This window comes from Hylaeus anthracinus, unplaced genomic scaffold (assembly GCF_026225885.1).
Source record: "Hylaeus anthracinus isolate JK02 unplaced genomic scaffold, UHH_iyHylAnth1.0_haploid 11982, whole genome shotgun sequence".
Lineage (NCBI taxonomy): Eukaryota > Metazoa > Arthropoda > Insecta > Hymenoptera > Colletidae > Hylaeus > Hylaeus anthracinus.
This window is the reverse complement of record NW_026534330.1, coordinates 10802445-10824020: the sequence shown is the minus strand read 5'-3', so window position 1 is coordinate 10824020 and position 21576 is coordinate 10802445. Positions and strand designations below refer to the sequence as shown.

Here is a 21576-nt window from a genome sequence, read left to right as displayed (position 1 = left end):
AGCATGCATTAGTTTTACAGGTACATCCATTTATTTTTACATGTGAATCGTTGTTTATTCATAGACATAGAAAAAGTACGAAAGTAATTTATTTATTGCGATTTTATTATGACATATTTGAGGTCATGATTATTGACATGATTATTATTGTCAATATTAATAAACTTAGGATATATAAGTAGTATAGGAAGGTGTGCAAGCTTATGTGTTTGCTAAGATTATTTAACCAAAGGAATATACAATAATAAACTATAGACATTCTTTAAGTTTATCGATGCTAACATTACTTCGATATGATAACACGATACAAATTGGTTGTTAATAATGTATGTGTAAGAATTATTCTTTTTTTCTAGTCTATTATTTTCAAAGCAGCATTAAATTATCGAAAGCGTCAATTAAACTACAAAATATAGAACTTTAACACATAATCTAACATCAAAATTAGGCGCAACTTTTTATACCCGGTGTAATAGGTATCCGATAACATTGCTGTTGGTACTTTAAACATGCATACTGCATAAAGGATCGTGCTCTACTTGCATAAAACGCAGTCAGCCTGCAGTCTATTTATCTGTTAAATCTGCATAAAATCTGGCGTATCCGCGAAATTCGTTTCGCGTGATCGAGCGATCATTTGTTCAGATCTCTGGAAAGCGTTGTTCCGATGAAGGGAATACATTTCCAAATATCAATTCGATGCTTCTTTTTGAGGTAACTCGCTTGTAATCCTTTTGTCGGGCATCAGAAGGCATCAACAACTCTGTCGAGACACGCGTATTCGATCTTTGGCGCTGATCCAGCGCTTCCGGATGGCTGCCTTTACGGCTCATCGCTTCATACGATCCTCGTGGACCTTCCTCTGATTTTCAAGCGCTTGTGTGTTTTACTTTAATCCGCTTCTCCTATAGATTCCTGTAGTTTGCTAATAAGACGACGGTATTATTCGGGACGAGCGATACAATAGTGACCAAATGCTATTGTGGCATAACCATTACGAGGGATTGTGGACGGTATTGTGGCATAATAGGAATGTTAGTGGGATAGGCAGATTGAATGGAAGAAATTTCTTTTCAACTAATGACGGCAACTGTGTCATACTTAACGACTGAGCCGTTGGAATTGGCAAGACGAGTTTCTAAAACTTAAGGTGTTGCTCTTTTATTATTAGCTCGTCCCATAAGTTCAAGTCACTTATTTTTCTGTTACTCAAATTAATATATAAAAGATATCCTTTAGCGTTCTAAGAAAAGGTAATTTCTGTCGTTTTACAATATTTTCCCACCTTTTTCATTATGCAGTCACTATAAAATTTCTGTAGTTTTTTTTTTCATTAAATATTACCTCATTCTACAGAACGAACTTATGGGACGACCTAATATTATCTGTTACGAGGCAAACTGTAAACCAGGCTCGTCCATTTCCGACACGTTTTTCATCGTGCAAGAGTTTTTTTAAAAATCTGAAAAGAGTCATATATACTCTTTAAACTTTCCGAAATCAGTTTAGAACGAAACGTTTTAAGAATGACTTAAAATCGGGAGTTTTTCCCAATCGGTTTATGAAGCACCTCTGCATTTCAAATTCATCTGGACACGAATGAACCTGGTTCATGGACTAAGGATTAATTTGGTTGAAATATTCCAAAGACCTCAAGTAACAAGAGAATAAAAAAGAAAATCAATTTTTTTATTCGAATTAAAAGAGTACCCTCTTCGTTATGCAAATTTAATACACTGTTGAATATGCGATCATGTTTTTGGATAGCGAAGATTAACATTCATTTTCTGTATTGCTAAAAACACGCAAGATATTTAAGATGCCCAGCGATAGGCGGGACACGCTGTAGTGCTAACATTCCACTGCAAAAGCAGCAAATATTGGTTTTTACTTACGCTAAAAGGCTGGGGTTAGGCTTACTACTCGATCGCTCGTTAACGTCGACTCAGTGTCCAAGCAGACGGTAAATGAGTTTACCGAAACGTACAGAAGACGACGCCCCTATCGGCGCTACGCAAGTTGACACCGGAACGAAAGCCCGAAGTCTGGCGCCTCCTAAAGAAGAGTTAATCCAAAACGAATCAATGTCAGCGTCAGATTAACCAAGCGTGGCTCAGTAATGGCGGGAAAGGATAGCTGAAAGCAGAGAAGTAATCCCTTTCTATTCTCCGATCGTCCAGGACTAGACGTTTCCCTTCCAATTCAGTCAACTCAGCAATCTTTCTCCGATCGACGCGTAGTTAGGATTTACTACTGCCCCGAACGTCGACTTTTACGAGCGAAGCAAGATGTTCCCTGGTACAAACCATGGAAGACGTTGTTGTCCTGGGATATAGGCGTGCTTTCTGATTGGATCGCCATCCTTAACTGTCCTCTGATGTCCACTTGGTACGAGGCTGCGAATGTTCCACGAGGGATTTATAGGTTGATGACAGTCCTACCTCGATTAAGAGGTAATTTCAATGGCCGTCGACGCTTAAGCCGGTTCCAGTGCGGTCCTCGTCGAAACACGAGCGATTAATTCGTACACTACAGCCCCAGAGATTCGGGATCCTGAAATTAAATGCAATTTTCCACCGATACTCTTATCGACGCCTGGTTCCATTTTTGGGGGAGAATTGCAGAATCAATCATTTACATTTATTAGAAAAAAACTGTAAACTGCCGTAAACGACTTAAACATTAAACATATTAACCCATAGCATACAAAATAAACCACAACGTCATGTGTTAATTCATGCAACGCCACATGCATGCACATTGTTTTTTAAAACTCCCTTTATAGTATGTATAAATTCAAATAAATATTGTAGAATGCATAAATACGGATGTAGCTTTTATTTAACAGTATATGAAATTATCAAGAAAGAATAGTCAAAAAGTAGTGATTTGTGCAGTGAGAATGGCTCATACAGCTTTCAACAAAGAGTTCCATTTAGGCTTGAATAAAAAAAAATGTTTACCGCTTACTCTCCTTTTGTTTACTCCATGAAAATGAACGACTAATTTGGCAGAAGCAAGCTGTTGAATTTTCGAAAAAAAATAGAAAGATCGAGGCGTTGATCGATCTCCGCGTCAAAAGTTCGCCAATTTCACTAGGGAAACGTGGACAGTCGGAAAAGTCGAATTAGCGAAAGGTTGAAATTTATCGGTCTGTCACGCGTGAGCCACCAGATTTGGTGTCTCCATCGTTCCACGCGGGTCATCATCAATCACGCGGATGACGAACAAACACATCGATCCACTACTTGTTTGCCAGGCCCGTCCGGTTATTGAGTTATTGACTTTCCTGAATCGGGTCATCCGTGTCGTGGAACTCGGGTTCAAAAAGTGCACCGATATCGCGTCGGGCGTTATGCTTCATCTTCCACACAGTATTGAAAACGTCGTGAGTGGATCGCGAACGCTTTTGTTAGGGGTTGCTCTGCGGCGTTCCGTGCGCTGTTGAATTTGCCATTTGATCTTTAATACGCGGGATTAATTCGACCGTAGACGCGTACGCTTGTTTGCGCTTTAATTCGAACGGGACGTCAGTCTCGCCGTGTCACGTTTCCGAGCGTTAATCTATTTTTTAATTTCATACGTCGGCCAGCGAGGACGTGTTTTGTGTACAAATCGCGAGATCGGCCGGGGATTTAATCGTTACGTATCTAAATATATTTTAGGGGAAGAATTGCTGTACAGGATTAGAATTAGGGGAGATGTAGGTCGGTGTTCTTGAATTTCGGAATGTTCTGTCGAAAATTATAGAGTGCTGGATTCGATGAACGATTAGGCGAGGATAATTAATTCATTAGACTGTGAAAGTTGTTCAAACAGGTTTGATTAATCGAATATCGGAAAAATAGCATTCATGTGAAAATACATTAAAAAAAATGTCGTCTTTGTAAATATTTAGCAATCAGATGATTTGAAAATACAGTTATGTATGATTTATTAGTGGATGTTAACTATTACTATTTCATATATCCATTTTGTAGGCTCTTGTTATTATTTTTGAAGTAGTATAATGGCAACAATTTAATATAATTCATACTCTTTTTAACTTGATCCTGAATAATAACAGGAAACATCTGCACTAAATCAGTTTCAAAATTTATTCTTCAACTAAAAAACGAATGGTTTCACAAAAGTCAACAATTTAGTATAATCCTCGCTCCCTTCAACTTAAGCACGTTATAATAATACTCGACCGAGAAAAAGTTTAAGAATAATTCGAAACCAGTTTAATGGACTTACAAATTAGTTTCACAGTTATCTATATTTTCACTTTAATAATTAAGACTCTGAAGCTAAATATTTCGAGTTAATTAAACTCTTGTTACTCTATCTTTCGTTGTATAAAAGTCATTATAACGCGAACGCGATATAATTTAATTTGTAACACATCTGCTCCGAACAAAGGCTGCGAATAAAAGTGAGTTTATAAAGTGAGTTTTATTAATAATCGCTAATAATAACGGCGTTAGGTTATTGTTCATTCTCGAAGTTTCTGTCTTACTTTGATATACTTGATCCAGGTTCTAATAATATTATATTGGAACGTAATTAGGTCAGTTATACTAGTAACAGAACTATCGATTACAGGATTCTCATAATATTACATTCTGCATGGGAATTCTTTTTTCTCAGCAATATAATGAATAAAAGTATACAATACGTGAACGCTTTCTATCATCAATCGTTAAATTTTCTTAAAATATTCCACTCATGTTCTGTAGGTATATTCTATAATATTGCATTTATAATTAAATATACATAAAGTGTGCATGTAAAATACATTTTATTAATTAATACAGTAATATTAATATTTTGTTATGCATTAACTGAACATGGTTAAATCCATACAATCCGCAGTATACTTATTACCTAATCATGCCACAACGTTGAACAGAATTCTAGCAGCCCCGTAATAGCTGGTAATTAAAAATGTTCCACCATGGTTTAAATTAGAACAAATTAAACAATACTTGAAGCACAGAATAAATAACAGTCTAACTGCATCCAGCGATAAGCATGTTTAAACGTTCGGTAATGTTATCTTCGAGTTACTGCATCGATTAACCAGCTGACGAGATTTAGTTAATGTTATTCAGCTCGTCGGTCATCGCGCGAATAATTCATCGTGTCGACGTTACACCCAGAAAAAGAAATGAGGGAAAAAAGAGTCAATGGAAACGCATTCCAGCTACGCTGAATTTTCTGTCTCTAATGGCGAGAGGAAACAGAGACTCGGTACAGTGAATAATGACTGGCTGTTCAATGGAAGCTTAATTCCACGTGTGCATGATTGCGGAATGGTATGCCATTGCAGATACAAGTAGAGCACGGCGCTTTTTATCAAAAGCGGCGATGTATTAGCGGGACGCTGGCGCCATACGGTCGTCCTGAATTGTTAGACAAGTGGATGACTCCCGAATTATTATTCATTGTCCGGTGGAAATTACTGGAAATTTTACGCTTTGCTGAAGTCTGCGCCTTCGGATCTCTCTTCGCGCGCAGCTACAATTTTAATGCCGCGACGGAACGAACGGTGCTGTCACATTTAATCTGAGCAGATTTCGAATTTCAGTACGCTATTTCCGTGGGAAATTTAGCGTGAGCTTAGAGGGACGATGGGGTATGTTTAACGCTTTCACGCATGCACGGACAACCGGTTATGGCCCATTTAATGCCGAATCAATCTCTTTTTACGGGCGATTTTGTTGAAATCGAAGTGTGATGTAGTGCACGTAAAATCAGAATGAAGGGGGCCTTCAGTCATCATTTTCTTTTCGTCGAATTTGTTTGGAAAATGCAGAACATTGTGTGGTTCAAAAGAATCAAAAACTTTCTTAAACTAGATTCGTATAGGCATGATGAACCTTTAAAAATAAATGTTTTGAATTTTACTAATAAGTGATAGCCATTTTCCTTAGAAATATTAAGAAAATCAATATAGACGATCATATTGAAAGTGTCGTTTAGAAATAAAGTATTTACAGTGTCACTATTCTTCAATCAAGCGATTAAAACTGCTCTACACTCGAGCTTTCTTACATACTTGAAATGGATATCGTTCGAAAAATGCAAGAGCAATCACTTTATAAACAAATTTTAATACTGTAGCCCTTTAATCTTTCGAAGGACGAATTTTAAATGGATTTCCTTTTGCTTTAATCGAATACACACAATCCAAAACAACCTTCATCTGTTAATCGATTTTGACATACAAATAAACTGTCGCATTTTAATATTGTATACTTTTTTATAATAACAAACAGTCACATACGTTAGTAATGTTCCTCAAGAAGTTAAGTATCATTACGATGCATTATAAAATTTTCAGTTGTTCAATGGCTTTTATACAACGAAAGATAGAGTAACAAGAGTTTAATTAAATATGCATTTCTCTAATAAAACTGATAATCGTGTCTGTATAGATTCATCATATACTTGATTTAATTATTGTTCCATCACTCTATAATTATTTTATTTATTTATAAGACAATGGTGCTTTCTAAACGCCTCACCTTGTACAATAAACACATGATATTGAGAAAAACATGAAACCTTCTATAAAAGTCAATCCCTGGTTTCAATACGAATCGAAAACTATTTGTCCGTTTTTCGATCCGCAGCTTCGTTAAAGATATATCGACAGTTAAAGTTCTAGCGTGCTAAACGCACGAACCACGTGGAGTGCTCTCGCGTGCTCACAATCAGTCTCGCACGAGAGCGCGCGAGCGCTTAGTCTCGTGCGGGTGCGCGCGAACGCATAGTCACGTGCGAGAGCGCGCGAGCGCAACGGAGCGGTCATTCACCTTGGCCACGAGTAGGCCGCGTCGAGAAATGTGCTCTGGCTATAATTGCTCATATATCTCGGTAACGAAGCTTCAGATCGCAAAACGGTAAAGGACTTTTCGATTCCGTTTCGCTCGACGAATTGATTCGTAACTACTATATGTTTCACATCAAATGAAAAATATGTACAGCATTCTATACTTGTGAAAATGCTGCAATTGTGTATTAAAGCACGTTAAAATATTAACAGAAAGCAAGAATGTGCGATACTACTCATGGCTACTCTAAGATTCAAAATGTTCACAAGACAAAGACATTGTTCCACGATTTATGAAACTTAGTACTCATTATAAAATCATAACTTGACCAACTACGCGCAAGATTAGATGGAAATTTTTGAATTATTTGTTCAACCGTTGAGTCATAAATCTGGGCGACGAAACACGAAAGATCTGACACTGGCCCATAACGATAACCAGCGTCAAGAATTAATGGCGGTGGGTGTGCTGAACAGAGGTGATTAAGCGCTGTATAAGAATGCAAACCTGGCGCATAATAATCCCGAACGATGCTTCATTGCGGCAATAAATGTCTCACGGGGCGTCGCTGTCGTGAAACCGAAGAGAAAAGGCGGGTAAATTGAAATTACCTCCGTATCCGCGGCCTGGAGACACGGCGAAAAGGTTCACCGAATGGAGAGATAACGCCGTGACATCCGTTGGCGCGCTGATCGAAATTTCTATCCACCGGAGCGATGGTAAATCTCTGTAAACAAGAAGTTGTAGCCGCGAAAGTCATATAACCGATTTATTACAGTCCACAAACACCAGGTAAATTCTTTTCTCCATGTTAGTCGTGTTTCGATCTGAATGTTGAATTTATGAAATCATTCTCTATTCTTAAAATGATATGCACTGCATTCTTATTCCACATTTCTCTAATAAAACTGATAATCGTGTCTGCATAGATTCATCATATACTTGATTTAATTATTGTTCCATCACTCTATAATTATTTTATTTATTTATAAGACAAGTATTTGAAATATCTCGTGAACTAATTATTTTTGTAATCACTTTGTCTCAATACTTTTTTACGTAGAGTGACGAAACATTTTCACGTATAAAAGAAGTATAGTCTTACAAATACAGTACGCTTTGGACTATTCATCTTCTTCCCTTGATGCTGGATTCGAGAATCTTTCGTCTACACGGCGTTCTTTCCATCTCCGCGTACTGTAATATAATACAGACTTGACAATATCTATTTGCTGCATTTTTAAGTAGAATGGAAATGTCATAGTCGTAAAGGGAAGATCACCACCGATAGGGCAGTGGCAAATATTCGTTCAATGGCGCGATGTTGAAGAATTTATCGGTATCCTGGAGAAGTTTGTTATCTTCACTGAATTTTCTCCCGCGAGTGAATACGGTCTGAACGATATTGAAGGGAGAATAATTTATAGCTGGAACTTGAAATTTGTTCGAGGACGCTGGAAAGAACGATCAGATAAAGTTTGATCTCACGAGTTTGTTTCGTGTACACTCCGAACATTACTCCCTGTTAACTCGGAAATTTACCCTTATGGATGCGTAAAGTTTTTGGAGTTTAACCTGGCAATGGTAGACTAGGGAAAACGAGGAAGTGTTCTTTATTCGTCGCACTTTAATATGATTGTACCCCCTATACACGTAATTCATGCGACCATAGCATTATAAATTATGAATAATAGAAATCTTGTACAGGATTCTGTTCTAATAGCGGGTTCGTTGTTTCATTTTTGTAGAATTTAATTATCGCGTATTTTTTAGTAGAGGAAAGGAAAATGTAAATTCAGTTTAAAATTTGAAGTAGAAGTATTGAAAGTGTATAACGTTGGATAGTATGCTTTTTAAACTGACTAATTAATATTAGTTTTTTAAGTATTCAAGTATAATTAAACCTTTTCCTTAAATTGAGATGGAATAAAAATATGGATGAAGGAAGTGTCGTAGTATGCCTAATAGAGACATCATGCTATGCTTACTTTGTTATTCAAATAAGCTACTTACATACAAAGATTGAATGAGTGAATGTTGTAACCACTACTTTCATTTTTTTTGGAGATAACTCTATTATTTTGTACCTGAAAGTGTATAATTTTTCATACAAATCGAAACACAAGTAATTATTATTATTTTCTACAGCTTCGACGACACATATACAAATACTGCATCGTCTCTCATCGTCAAAACGATCAATCTCAGCGAAATTTCCCTTTGTCAATTAAAATTTAATTTCTACGCTGAACTCGATTATCGTTCCCCTTTTGCACCTGCACCTAACTCGCTCCCTTGAGACTGAGGTGTCTGAGAACCTTTTAATTACACAGTAAAGAATTTCACGAAACTTGGCATGCATTAGGTAGTTCAGAAATAAATGGCGGATTTCACGAGCTAACTTTAAATAACCGTAACGTGGTTAATACTAGGAACTTTAAACGAAAATAAAAACCGTCTGCACTAATGTAGTTTTACCAAAAATCTGAAACTATTTTCGTGTTAAATATATACAATTTGAGGCTCCTGTAGTTGAAAAATTTATAGACAGTGTATTAGGAATGATTAGGAAAATTTTGTTTTCAGTAAAAATTTTCCAAGAGTATCAGAAATAAAAATAGATTCAAGGTGAAGACCAAATGTGTAACGAACGAGCTATAGTTTTATGACATCGATAGGTTATCTTCTGGACAGTGATATATGAGATATCGACTACTGTAGATGGTTTTTTATTTCCCATTGCAGGATGTACATTTCACGAAATTTGTCATGCATCTAATTTACTATCGATGCATCGTTAGTAAAATATTAAAAAAGAATGATAGAATACTTAAACAATGTATTATGTGTATTTTATGAACTATTATGAGTATTTTAATTCAAGAAAATGTCCAGCAAATCTTCTCCAATATAACAATGCACACAGAAATTGGCAAGAGTGGACAATTTAAAAAACCCACCATTTATTAAACCATTCGGAAGAGGAGCTAACGATAAAAAAATATTTCATTTGAAAGAGAACAGTTCAATTTGCGCAATGCGTTCGACGAACTTTTCTAATAAAACTCTCTGCGCGTTACTATGTATGTCGTAGACAAAGAGCAGCGGGTCGTGAAAATCACAGCGCTGATTTATAATCTCAGAATCCTTTCAATCGAAAAAAGAATATTTACGGTAAGAGACTGGCAAATAGTCGACTGATGGGTTTTCGTGCAACGATTTACAGACTGTGGCCCCTGGTAAATAAAAATTTCCTTTCCGGTATAATTTCGCAGACACCGATAAAGGATTACATTTCACGTGCAAACGGGAAGTAACAGGGACATGTTATTTTGTTTGCAGATCTGTGAAATGATCCGGCCGGAAGTTGGAATATTCCATCGTTTAAATCAAAACGAATAATCCGGGATGAAATTCGTATTATTCCATGCCAGCGTTCTGCTTGAATTCTTCCAACTGCTTTCGCTTTTTCGAAAAACTGAACAGTCGAAATTATGATGGATCGTCGAGATGAAAGGTTTTACAAAAAAGACTACGATTTTATTTTTCAATTAGGTATGTACAACATACTCTGCCGAGCAAAAGTATTTCGCCACCAGCTACATTTGTACAGAATGAAATATTTATTGTAGAATAAAATTCTTTATTGCTTTTACTTTGTGGATTTAATAACCATTCATGTTCAACTATAAATATTTATCACGTACGGTTGATTAATACCTTTATTGTTGTTTATTTATTAAAACTGTGTGTCAATTGTTACAAAGCATCTGTTTATGTTTCGCTGTTAGAGTATTCTCGTGCAACCAAATGTGATAGAAATCGAAAGCAAACTAATAGAAACACTTTAGAGCTATGAAAAACAGAGGTATAATCTTTTATTGAATTCCTACGTAATAAGATTTTTTCAGTGAAATGAAAAAGAATTATAAAGGTAACTAGGAATGAGGATAAACAGAAGTAAAAAATAAAGAATTCACGATCTATATCTGTATTATTTCTATAATCATTTTTTAATGGCGTTATAGTAATTATAACGAAAAACAAGGGCAGGGTACGCGAATGTTGCACGAATTATTGCAGGAGAAAAATGATGCATTTCAATTATGTGTATTGCACATACTTGCAGTTGCTGCAAAGTAGCTTTAAGTAATAAATAATTGTCATTCTAAGATCGCATGAACTTTTAGGTGCCATAAATAATTTAGCACAAAGTAATTAATGCGAATATAAGTGTTTGAAGAATTATTGTCCTCAGAGGATAGCTAATCTTCTATGAAATATCACTTAATCCGCTTGCCAAATGAACGAACGTCAATGAATAGTTCAACTTTATGATAATGCCGAACTGTCTGGTGATAATTTACTCGGAGTTGCCGAGCGTATTATGAGATTATTTCTACGTATGTAGTATTTCGTTTTCTATGACTTAGTAAAGGATTATTATAGACGCATTGGTACAAACGTTAATTCAGAGATTAAGCACGACTGTAATTTATATTAATGTTGGAATTGATAATTTGTTCGTGCCATCACTTCTTTGCTTTGATATTATTGCAATATATAAAGTAAGAATTAAGTGCACAATTTTTTCCAAGAAATACAGAAGAAAGTAAAATTATTGAGTTTGAGTATTAACCAATTTGATCAAAAATTGATCCCACATATTTTCCCTGTACAAACACAGATTTAAGACAAATTATTCAGCTTCAGTATCAATCGTTTAACGAACGTATATGTACGTAATCAAAATACAATTTTCTTTATGATTCATTAAACTAAAACTAAAATTAATCCAACAGACACCAATGTTGCTGTTTCATCGTTATTTTCTAACATTCCCGTCCACGCCATTAGTCGAATGAAATATTTTTTGAGAGCGACTATCTGTTATTAAAGTCAGAAGACCAGATTGTTACACAAACAATTCGAAAGCTTTCATCGTGATTTGCAAGCCAGTTCCAGGATTCATTAATCGACGATTGAAAACAATCGGTCGACGAGTCGTTCTCTTGCATTTTTTTTTCTAAAAAATCCTTTCTCGATCACGAGCTCTACGCGTTTGTTCAATCAGTTTGAAGAGGACGCGATCCCACCAGATCACTCTTAAAATCGTGCATCTTATTCTCGAACGTTCCCTGGGCGCAGCCTTCGACTATGATTCCTTTATCGCCTAGCTTTTTTATCGGAATTACAAACAATCGGACTCGAGTATGCTTTTTAATCCGGCCCAATAGAATAATCGAGTGCCCTCCTCGTTCCTCTCCCTCTCCCCTTGCTCGGTGGGAGCCTCTTTAAGTCGGTGAGGGCTAGGCGAATCCTCACCCACTACTATGCCTTCTTTTATAACTCTGCTCCAGTGGTTCTTAACTCCTTCGTGCTTGGAACTAGATGCGGTCATCTTTTTGTTTTATGCATATCAGTCTGCAGCGTGGATAATACAGAGTGTCCCTAAAGTGTGGACACATTTCTTCTTTCAACTAAGATATATTTAATTCGTGAAGGTAAAATAATTATTGTTGCTGATATATGTGTTCAGATTCTAGAGACAGAGACTACTCAAATGTATTATGTTTTCATAATTAATTTAAAAAATCGGAAAATACTTTTGTAAATTTGATTATCAGTCACTATCACTGAATTGAAAGATTCGTTAAAATTTGTAATTCATTTTGATTAAGTGTCATATACTTTGTTCAATACGAATTTAATTAAATACATTTTTTGAATAAATCATAGGAAAAATATGTTTTTAATGTTACTGAGAAAATCTTACCTAACTGTTAAAAAATAAATCACGCAAGCTATAGTGTCTGCTTCTTCATTACCATCTATTGTATTTTTATTTCCTATTCTAAGTAGCTTTCGCCCAATACTGGCTAAGAACCACTGCTCCACTCGTTGCAGTTCAACCCTCTTTGCGCGCCACTCGTTCTCTTCGTTCTTTCCTGGTCGCTCCCGCGGGATCGTTGCCAGCGATGCTCGACCTTCGTCTCTTTTTAAAACAATTGAGCCTCGTAAACAACGTCATTTCCAGGCCTTTGTTTTGGCCGGCCATCTTGCTGTTCGAGGGAGAGATAGAGAGAGAGAAAGAGGGAGAGAGTGACTGAACTCGAACGTGCTCTTTCTTCTAGCGTCGACTACTACTTTTTCCACGGATCGTTTCAAGTTCGCTCGAAAATGTTTGGTTTTTCCTTCTGGGAGGTAGTAAGGGGTCTTCTTGAAAACTATGTTTATGATACAGACACCTGGAACGCTGCTATTTACTGCATGAATAAATTAGGAGGTATTTCAACAGAATTACATACCTAAAAGCACCCAAATTAATTTTGAATTGTTTTTATGTTACGATGTTTCAGAATGGAATTTATTCCGTTGGAAAAGTAGTCAATTATTAAAGAGAGTAAAAATAAAATTATTATTATAAGTAGGTGAAAGATAGTATTCTAGTATGATCTAGAAATATTTGAACATTCAAATACTATTGAAATATAAGAGTCATCAAATATAAATTATACTAAACAGTAATAATAAGAATGAGTACCAATAATTTCGTATAATATTTACATCACCTGCCAAGTACCAACAGAGGAAGTTCTATATTTTACTATTCGGCAGAATATCTTGACTACTAATCAAACTGTCGAGGAAGGAATTAATGAAACAAACAGAGACATTTGTCAGTATCCAAATAAACCAATAAAGGAGCAAAGTTGACGCCATGGTGTAGCACATTCAACACGTGTGATCGATTTCGATCACTTTCCCCAAAAATCCCTTATTTAAACTTCTTAGAATCTCGAAGTACGACATGCTTCAAAATACGCTCTTCTCGAGGAAGAGTATTTGGTTTTGACAGACGAGACTTCTTCTGCTGGTACTTGGCAGGCTCGCGATTTCGTCCCGACAATCCATTTCGTTGGGGAAGCTTTATAGTGGCACCTACTACTCCTTCTTTCGCTCCTCTACCGCAAGCCGAAATAAAATACCACGAAATCCTATGAAGCTCAAAAGAGTAGGTGCCAGGTCGAAAGCTCTTAACATGCCAGCATCTGTTAGAGTCCGACTTTCCTGCTGGACACCAACTGGAGGCTGACAACTTGAGAGAGGACCGCAATCGGATGAAACGCAATTATTTGTGAGGTTCTCATTCTTGGTAACTAAGGTAAAAAGTTTTGACGAGTGCGGGCTGGAAAGTTAGTCTTGTGGAAAAAATATTGCCGAGGTATAAGGTTGAACTAACTTTATAAGAAATTTCATAATGGGCCCTGATAGTTAGGGAGCAAAAAGAAAATTACTTTATTTGTTTATATTTTATTGAAAACTCGAATTTAAGGAGAATTTTTGTAGGAAATATAATGTTGAGATGTGTTGCCGAATTAATTTTTGCGATTTTAAATGTACTATGTTTCACAATTTATTTAAAGTCTAATTTTTTAATTTAAAAATCACATAGTATTGCAGATAAATTTGATCCTGTATGTACTGTAAATATAATTGGAGTTGTTCATGATAAGTGAAGAATATATAAATAAAAAGGACAAATTTCGTATTTACTATTATTCTACAGTTGTAAAAATTTATTCGATAAGAACGTAGTCGACAATTTTTCAGATAAAAATTTTACACAAGTCAAATGCCAGTTACTTGTACCCTTCTTAAAACGTTTTACCTTTAATAATTCTCTGTGTAAAATAAATCGAATTAGGATGTCATCTTGAAAACTTTGACAAAAATCTGACACGTCTCCTGACACGTCTCCTGACACGTCTCCTTTGATGTCGACGGAACGTATGACGAACAGATCAGAGTTAATATTTTCCAGCCCCTCGTACGTAATTTCGAGTTGGTACGGCGATGAAAGCGTAGTAGACATTAAGTCGAAGGGTGAGGAACAGAATTGAGGGTAGGAAGCTAGCGATAATGGCGGTTATGGGGACGGAATGCCTCTGAGATCCCACTTTCGAAAACGCGCCACGCAGAGTGACGAGAAGGCATGAAGACGTGAAAACGCTCGATGAATACTTAACGTCATCTCCGATGTCCCTAAAGAACCGTGCGCTAAAAAGATTCTACATACCTGGAAGCGTCCTTTTCTCGCTATACTCGGAAGAACAACGGTACCAGCGATAGAACTAATATGCGAATCCGTGACAACACAGAGTCAAAAGGCGCACCAGCAAAAGTAAAGAAAAATTCGATTACTATGATTAGACTGCGGATTTAATGCATTTCAGATATAAACTAATATAATAAATACAACCAAACGATATTATATCTATTATTTGCAAAATAAACTTCTTCTCTCGGTGCATTGTTATATGAATAATTAATATTAATGTTTTCTATTTGGGTGTTTTTTAGGAGTGATTATACAGGATAAACTTACGCGAGCGTAAATTATTTAATAGTGTATGCTCTCTTGGAGGTTTCCATTAACACGAAAAATCATATTAAAATATAATAAAATATTATATACAAAATACGAAATATATATAAGTAAAAGAATATGATACGAGCCATGTTACATACAAATGATCCAATATTAATATATATATATATACTTTTATGCAATGATAAATTTCTTGAAATTGTTTGAATTTATGACAGTATGAAGTATTACCAGACCTTAATATTGCGAGGTAATAAAAATAATCCAAATCAAATTATGCCGACCTGAAAATTATTTAAATTCTGTTTAAAACATTTATCCATGTTATCATTAACTTTGGAAATATCAGAGTGGAAGGATTAAAGGGAAACTTTAAAATCTACCATCAAATCCGAAAGGATTACTAATGATGGGACCAATCCAATGACAAAATTAATACCGGCACGAATTAATTCCTCAGCATTATGTAGGATTATTAAACTGAATTTTAACAAGTAGTCGTTGTTATTAGTGAGATCAACTGTTTGGTACTTTGTGAAATTTTAATACGTTTTGAAAACGAAGTATCATTGAGATTTCAGCAAAACAGCAGTGAAACATAGAAGAAAGACTCCAAAAAGTAAATCAATCCACAAGATTCACAAGAGATAGGTTGATATCATCTGAAGCTCAATATATTATACATGTTGGTATTCATCTTTTTCTACAGCTACAAGATTACAAAATTGAAAATATCGTATTCAATAAAAAAATAAAAAAAAAAAAACGCCAGTGACCTAGAAATCATGGAAAATATAACCCTGAGATCATTTCTTTGTCTATTCTCCTCTAGTGACTTATCATTGTATGACTAAAAGGGTGACTCACTCTGTATATTACTTATTAATAAAATAAAAGAAACATTTAGACAACCTAATAATTTAATACTCTAGAAATCTGTAAAATTTCATAAGGATACCAGTCTGCCTTTCCTCTCGTCTTGCAACGCATTCATTGAATCGATACCAGCAACTCTATTCATGGCATCCATATATCGATATCATCGGCCACGTCCAGCATCATCGCCACAGACAACCAAAAGCACGGCAAACTGCGAATGGTTTTACCAAGTTCGAAATCCACAAAGTAGTTCCACACGTAATCAACCCTCAGCCAGTCGGTCCCCAGGAGGGTCGCAATTTCCTAAAAATACAATTCCTTGGCAAGAGAATGCCGCGCTATTTCCGAGCGAAAACTTTAATTTCACCCACTCTTTTGTGTGGAGGGGGGTGGGGGTGGGGGGAGAGGTCCACCAGCGAATGTCAAAGTCTGGAGAAACTCCGATGACGACGGTTTGAAGTGGACAGACCGTAGGGGCGGTTAAATAGCGAGCAAGGCGCCAGGAGAACAACAAACCGCCACGAGACCGCGACGGCTGACGCTTCGCTCTAATGGCACCACTCAAGATGCAATATCGTTGCATGAATATTATATAGCATCTACACGACCACCACCTGCCAGATACTCGCGTCTTTACGGCCACCTTAGACTGTCGTACCGTCGCGACGGTTGGTGCTCCGAGTTTGCCAGTACTCTACCAGACGAATATATATATATATCTATATGTGTATTTTCACGTCTGCAACCAGGTTGTCCGTGCACGTGCAGTTGCAGTTGGATGTGTGCAACAGCGGGACTCCACTTACGTTGGAAAGCTATGATTATTTCAAGGTGCACTCACAAAAATTGGCTAGCCTCCTAGCTAGGTAGCCTCTACGGGATCGTTCATGCGCTACCCTTTTCGGTGTTCCCGTGGCATTGCGCCTTTTCCAAACGTCGCTCTTGAAAGGGCCTCCGGCCTCTTTGATGCCAGATTGCCGGAACTTGGCTTAAAGAGCACGCTTCCCTGTTAATGTTGAATGCTGCGACGAGTATTGGGATTTTACCGATTCCCTTTTCACCTAGATCGTGCTATGACGTGTTACGGTCGACCCTTGCGGATATACAGGGTGTCCTGTTTACGTGTTATTTTCTGGAGACTGTTTGGTACTTCGTGATAATAAACGGCTCTTTGTTTGCTGTCATGCAGTGGGACGCGCGTTAACCCTTTCAGATCTAGCGTCTACATTTGAGGACGCAATATTTAGTATGATTTATACATTATCGACATTATCGTTTAGAGCAAAAGTCCTTGTGCACATGAAGAATTCTTTTTTTTTTATTTTTTCCATACTAGTTATAGTCAAAGTTAACCTTTAACAAAAATCCAGGTGTGAAAGGGCTAAGGTGCTATTATAGTCGAGGGTGTCAATTTGTACATCTTTAGTCTGGTTATATTTCTTTTTTAAATCCATAAGGATTTTTTTTAATGGGGAAAATATATACAGTAAATATATATATTCCTATGAATATTCGTACCTTCTATGTCTACTGAAGAAATTTGTTTAAATTGAATGTTAAGTTTGATGTTACCAAGTGTATGTTTGTATAAATATGTTGATGTATATACAAATATATACATCTATAAGCTTATTCATATATATTTATCTTTTCAATAGATATAGAGGCTACGAATATTTACGAGATCGACTGTGTATCTATTCATATTTTAAGGATATACATAATTTATTTTCATTGAAAATAATTGAAATTAAACGAGTGATCTTATATACATGTAGTCTCTTTTGAAAAAGTATGTTCATGCTTATTTGAAATGAAAAGTGAAGAATAATCTTCATTAGTATCAGTATCAATATTGCTTGAGCCTGTAATAGTTAAAAAATATTAAGAATTAATAAACTGAGAACATTACGAACAATAGATACTTTGTACAAGCCATATAATTACCGCAATCTGTGAAGATGTTGCCATTTCCTCTTGTCTTCCTCTATCTACCATGTTATGTGTAGCTACATTTACAAAACACCTTGTATAGAGCGTGGTATTGGGAAGTGAATTTGCGCGGTGATTTTGAAGGACTTAAACCGAAAGATAAGCAGCAGCAGAAGTCAAATAGAAAACGAGCACCAACTGTGAAAGATTAATGAGAAGTAAATACGTAAACAGGCAGGTGCACGTGAATTGATGAATAAATAGACAGATGTGCATATAAACACACGAGTAGCAGCCAGATCTCTGAGTCAATAGCGGCGCCGCCGCGCGCCGTAAAGATCTATCAGAATCCTGCGAAAGCTCCCGGAAAACACTGTAAATATTAGATACTAGATTCCGTTCAATGGTAAACTCGATACCTCTGATCATTGATATCGAATGAAGAAGAACTTGTGCTAATATGAATGTTAGCGGTGTTTTACGATAAGCTTTGGCCTAACGATGTTTAGTTTCGACAGTGCCACTGGGAAATACAGTCCATTCCAAGATAAGTCTTCTGAGATAAGTCTTCTTCGTCACCTAAAGGGCTCGAGAGAATGTTAAAATGCGTTTGAACAGGGCGGGACGTGAAATGATGTGCTCGTCGCGCCGTAGGACATTTTTAATTTTTCAGCGCGCAGCAGCCATATTTTTCATTCGCGTTTAATGAAGTTACGTTGCTTCACGCATAGCGGGAAGTAGTATCAACTATCGTTTATCACATTTTTATGTACGCGCGCAAGAATCCAGCTGTTTAGTAAGATTCATTAGGGTTAAGATATATTCGCTACGCTCTACTTTGAATTAATTTTACTTCTGGGTGCGTCTCGGTGGAACTAAAAGTGAAATTAGATAGAAAGAATGAGGAAGAAGATTTTTATATTTATGAGAATAATATTCTTTCGAGATTTTGAGAAATTTGAATAAATATCCGTAGTTTAGTTATTAGATTGCGGATCATTATGTAAAATGAAATTTTTGGAAATGTATTTAAAAATATTGTATCTAACTAGGAACTTATTTTACTTTTCAGATATTATACTACGAATTTTGGATCTTTCTTTATATTTCTGCATACTGTGGGCATGTTGTATTTCATTGCGCATTCAAATTTACTATAAATATACAAAAATCCGCAATCATGAATATTGGAGGAATCCAAGAGATCCAATTTAATTCTCTCATCTTTGTGACACGTATTTGGAAAGAGTCTGCTACGACATAATACTACAACAAAGCTTACGTTAAAAAGATTGAAATGAAAGTAAAACGTCCTTTTTTTTAATTAAAAAGGAATTTAAAAAAACGGGACAATAGGTTTATTATATATCTCCATTAAGTTACACGCCCTTCTAGCTTCGAGGATTGCTGGTCGCTAATATCCTTTTATATCGATTAATTGCTGTCGTTTTTTAATGTTGTGTAGCAGGACCTAGTTACATACGCGCGCATCATTTTCCGGAACGCTTCAATTTCGCCCTCGAGACGAGTTGGAATTTTCTATAATCCAAGAAATATATATATATAGCTGAATTTTTTAACAATTTACGAACGGCTCTCGGTTTATGCAGGGTAGCCCGTTCTCGCCTCATTAACTGTGAATCAGCAGAACGTAACACTGCCCCCGAAAAAAAAAACGAAGAGGTACAGTGGAAAAGCGCTGGAAAGCGGGAGAGGAGTCAGGAATAGACGACGGTCGGAAAGAGAGAGAAAATTTCGGGACACGAAGTTATCAGGTGGTGGCGCGGAAGGGGTAATAGTCTGTAAAGGTGAGAGAGGAGGAGGCGCGGAGATTGTAAAATCGATGAGGTTCTTTCACGCCCGCTGCGAGTCAGGTTCATTGAGAATTTGACGTTTTCTGTCTTTTTTTGGACGTCTGGCACATACCACGCCGCCGCCCATCGGCTGTTCTTTCGTCGGCTGAGCTTAAAACAGGACAAATTCACCTCACTTACCGGATGCTGCGACCGGCTGAAGGCTGGGAAGCCATTTCACCTTTTAAAGCAAGCTGTCTGCAGTTGGTATATCCTCGATGGTCGAAGATGTTTCAGATGTCTTCGAGACTCTTCGACTCGAACAGTGATCGCAAATTAGTCTTGGCCAAAATTCTCAGCTGAATACAAAATTTCGAGTAACGAATACATTATTGAGTTATGAGTACAGGGGTGACTATATGTATAAGGGGTAGAGAGAAATTTATATTTTCATAGATACAGAAAAGAATTAGGAACTTAAATAGAAGTATGTTTCAATTTTTAAACGATATACAATGTATATTATTGTTGGTGTTTTATATACTTTTGTATTTACAGTCAGTACCACAATTATTGGTATTCTTCATGTCTATTGAAGAAATTTGTTTAGATTAACTGTATGTCTATTCTTATACATATTACAATATTTTGTTCAAAAAATAAATATGCTTAGAAAGTTGGAAATTCACTTGACCAATGATGGGCTAAATACAACTCTTAAATATTATATTATTTTCAAACCTCGAGGAAGTCCTTTGATTCTCTCTCAAAAAAAAAATTATTAGATACATCAAAGATATTTCTAGAACACCTACGACCTCTTAACGTAACATAAAGGATATAACGAGGCTAGTTCACTTATATTAAACCACGTATGGTCTTCTTTGTATAATTACGAGATAATTCTACTGCAAAAAGTGAAAAAGAACCTTTCATTTGTAACCTTATATTCCTTTACCAGTTCCATCTTTCCGAGGAAGGAAAATGCGAATTTAGATTCTACTTTGTAACCATGGCAGTGCATCGAAGAAAGTATTAAGTATTGCAGGTGAAGAAAGTATTCTTCACTCCTTTGGAGCTCGGTAATTCTCTTTTTCGCCGTGGTAACTCTATATTGCACTTGGTTCCGCGGAATAGGGAGGTTTCTCTTCGAAAACTTGAAGCCAAGGGAGCTTTGTACAGGAATCTTCTGTTTTTTGCCTCAACCTCTTCTTCGTAAGCTTGCGGATCTGCATGATAAATTTGATACTGTATTGTTAGTGGAGAGTTCTTTCTAACTTTTTATCCTACTCTAGATTGTACTTGAGATAGCTGTGTTACTTTCTTTCGGGAATTAATTCACAGATCTCTTGCAGAATTTCCATGATATTATTCTGTTGTCGAACTTTGGAAATTTGTACGCATCTAGGTAGAATAACTAATTATAGTTCAGATCATAAATTACTTTTGAACGCTCGTCAGGCATCGAAATTGTCCATCCACCCTTTGGTTGAATAGATTTCTTCGATTATTTACATTCGGCGGTCGTTTTTATAATAAATTTACGTACGATACAGGACCGGAAGGTTCTCGATATTCATATTTATTTATGAGGACTGCACGCAGCCCTATTGATTTTTCGACGTTAACGCTGTCGGCTCGTTATTCGAGCGCCACCCTTTCACCATTTCATGCCGCTCCGCGAGGGAACAAAGCCAGTCTACCGCTACCGACTGAAGTCCAAAACGGTGATGATCGTTTCATACCGTGGAACACGGTT

At 36.4% G+C, this 21576-nt stretch overlaps 1 protein-coding gene across 1 annotated transcript in view; it reads left to right on the top strand.

The window, feature by feature from the left end:
• LOC128885852 (uncharacterized) overlaps nt 1–21576 on the top strand; it is a 201126-nt gene that overhangs the window by 74368 nt on the left and 105182 nt on the right. The gene's annotated exons all lie outside the window — the stretch shown is intronic.